We start from the raw sequence: 3,420 nt of genomic DNA, 5'->3' as shown, positions 1-3,420 counted from the left end.
CTTCCCTTCCCCCAGCAGTGTGGATTGTATTGGGACCCCCAGGTTAATCTCTGAATTGGTAGGTGGTGCTTGTGAAGACCCCCCAGAGGACAGAGGCAAGAGCTAAGCAGGACAATAGACTGGGTGTTATCATTCTGGGTCCAGAATCAAGACCTAATCAAGGAACATTCTCATCCTTCCTGTAGGTAGTAATGCAACATCTGCTCAGTGCACTTCCAGAACTGCTGTGGACAAGCGACTTCTGTGTGCCTCCTATTCCTTCACCCTCTGAGTGGCAGGGTTTGGTTATTCTGTTTGAGTGTGATACATTGGGCATGGGAGGTGCAGATAACTTGTCTTCTTGCTCCTCAGAGTTTGCTCTCAAGAGAATGAACATCTGGGTCTGATGTTGAGAATTCCGTGAGATCATGGAATTCCGGACTGATGCTGCACCTGAATGGAATCTTTAGGTTGTTTTCCTTGAGTAGGATTGCCAGATTTAGTAAATAAAATATATAGGATGCCTGCATGAAACTGAAATTCAGAAAAACAATGGTCAATTTTTTAAGGATAAGTATATCACACTGTGCAATATTTTGGACACACGTATCCTAAAAAAAATATGCATTATTTATCCAAAAGTCAAATTTAGCCGGGCAGCCTGCATTTAATCTGGCATCCCAATGCAAAAGTGTAGATGTATTTTGCTGACAAAGACAGGGAAGTGAATAACTCATGATAAAGAATTCTGGCAGATGGTACTATTTATTCAAAACTATTTGTTTCCCCTTTTTATGCATTGTCTGCCTGCTGGTCCTCCCTGTGAGAAGATTTCTTTTCCTGACCCACTGAATTCAGGCTCAGCCATATGTCTGGATTTGGTCAATTTGATGTGAGTGAAAATGGTATTTGCTGTTTCCAGGTAAAAACGTTAAGTGCCTTCATCTGATTCTGACATTCCTCTTGTGGCTCTGCCACAGTGCCCCAGTTGCAGGCTGTTCCTTCAGTCCAGATCCTGGAGTAAAGAGATGGAGCAGAGCTGCACCCACCCTTCAAAGGACATAAACACAAGCCAGAAATGAACCATTGCTGTTGTAAGCCCATGGAGCACTGACTCCATTTTCTACCTCCTCCGTGAGCTGTTATAACTCCTGTTTTTCTGCCACCTAGAAATGAATGTATCATTGTCAATATTTGGGTAAATCAGACACATAAATCAGGTAAGGGAACCTAGATCAGAGCTTTGGATGTTATGACTGCAACATAATTTAGTCTAAACTGACTAATAGAATAAGATTCTATGTATATGTATAAATGTTTGTGATTTTAGCATCTGGGTGGTTTTCATCATAAAATTAAATCACATTCTAATTGAAAAAAAATACAAACACACTATAAATCGCCCTTAAGAAAAAAAAAGGAGCACCAATACATTTGGAAGCAGACATCTCAGCAGAAACATAGGCCAGGAGAGAGTGGGATGACATAGAAAAGGGGCTGAAAGAAAAAACAACCCTCCAACCTAAGATGTTGTATCCAGAAAAACTATTGTTCATACATGAAAGAGAAATCAAGACTTTCCTAGACAAACAAAAACTGAAATATTTTGTCAACACCAGACCTACCTTACAAGAAATGCTAAAGGGAGTTAGTCAGTGTGCAAGAAAAGGACATTAACAAACAAGAAGAAAGCATCTGAAGGTATAAAACTCACTGGTAAAAGTAAGTACACAGAAAAATACAGAATGCTCTAACATTGTAATTGCAGTGTGTAAATCACTCTTATTGTTAGTAGGAAGACAAAAAGACAAGCAAGTCAAAAATAATAACTGCAATGGTAGGGCAGGGGTTGTGGGTTCATCTTCTCCTTTTGGTCCCCATATCACCCTTAAGAATTCTTTGGGACTGTTCCATCTCTCTTTGATGTAGACATGGAATTCTAGTGAGGAGCGCGCACTCTCAGTGCCCAGCTGTCTGAGGCCACAGTTGCTTCAGATGATGGAGAACTACTGCTTTTTCCTGAGGAGACTTAGTACCCCATGGCTGAGCTTAAGCTGGACTGCAACATAATTTAGTCTAAACTGACTAATAGAATAAGATTCTATGTATATGTATAAATGTTTGTGATTTTAGCATCTGGGTGGTTTTCATCATAAAATTAAATCACATTCTAATTGAAAAAAAAAATCAGTGGAGCACTGATTCCATTTTCTACTTCCTCTGTGAGCTGTTATTACTCCTGTTTTTCTGCCACCTAGAAATGAATGTGCAGTTGTCAATATCAGAGACATAAAATCAGGTAAGGGAACCTAGATCAGCCCCCAGCAAAGTCTAAATCTTGCCTGTTCTTCTTCCTAATTATCTTGGCACAGAGCGATACCTGATATGGGGTCTCCCAGGAAACATTAAAAGATGGAACTTCTAGAGAAGTTTATGGGACAGATTAGGGGTCCCGGTGAGAATCAAACCTTCTGCCCACATTTTACAGTTTATCTGTGTGTGGTAGATGGTTCCAGGAAAGATCCCAGAGTCCTGGAAGGGATTGTTCAGAGAAGGCAGGACCCTTGGAGACCATAGTACTAGGACACATATTCAGCAGTCACCATCTGGCTCAGATTCTTAGGCGTAAACCTGTGTGGTGGGGCTGCAGAGCAGTGCGTGGCTGTAAAAGCCTCTGATCATGCCAGGTGAAGATCTAACTCAGGGAGAAGTCTCCTGCTGGACAGAACATCACGCCTCTGTGCCTTCCTCACTAGAGGACCACTGACTGAATAACTGTTTGAAAATCATGCACGGATCAGGTCTTCTTTCTTTTGAATTTCTTAAATAATGAAACAGAGAAAAAATCATAAGCACTTTCTTTTTTTTTTTTTTTTTTTTTTGAGACAGAGTCTCACTTTGTTGCCCGGGCTAGAGTGAGTGCCGTGGCATCAGCCTAGCTCACAGCAACCTCAGACTCCTGGGCTTAAGCGATCCTACTGCCTCAGCCTCCCTAGTAGCTGGGACTACAGGCATGTGCCACCATGCCCGGCTAATTTTTCCTATATATATTTTTAGTTGTCCAGATAATTTTTATTTCTATTTTTAGTAGAGACGGGGTCTCGCTCAGGCTGGTCTCGAACTCCTGACCTCCAGCAATCCACCCGCCTCGGCCTCCCAGAGGGCTAGGATTACAGGGGTGAGCCACCGCGCCTGGCCAAGCACTTTCAAACTGAGTAACAGTGTGAGCAACTTCAGTGTAAAATGTCATAGGAAGGAACTCCACAGCCCTGTCCACCCCAGAAACCTCAAAAATCCTGGTACAAACTATTAGAATTAACCTTATCAAAATTTGACTTTTTTGCCATATAGATTTGTCTTTCATTAGGCCTTTATTGTTATAGTTTGTAAATAATAAATCAATTTTGTTACTTTTGTAATAGGAGCATCAAATTCCCATAC

The sequence above is a fragment of the Lemur catta genome, chromosome 13 (assembly GCF_020740605.2).
Source record: "Lemur catta isolate mLemCat1 chromosome 13, mLemCat1.pri, whole genome shotgun sequence".
Classification (NCBI taxonomy): Eukaryota; Metazoa; Chordata; class Mammalia; order Primates; family Lemuridae; genus Lemur; species Lemur catta.
The sequence above is the reverse complement of the archived record's forward strand: the minus strand, read 5'-3'. Positions refer to the sequence as shown.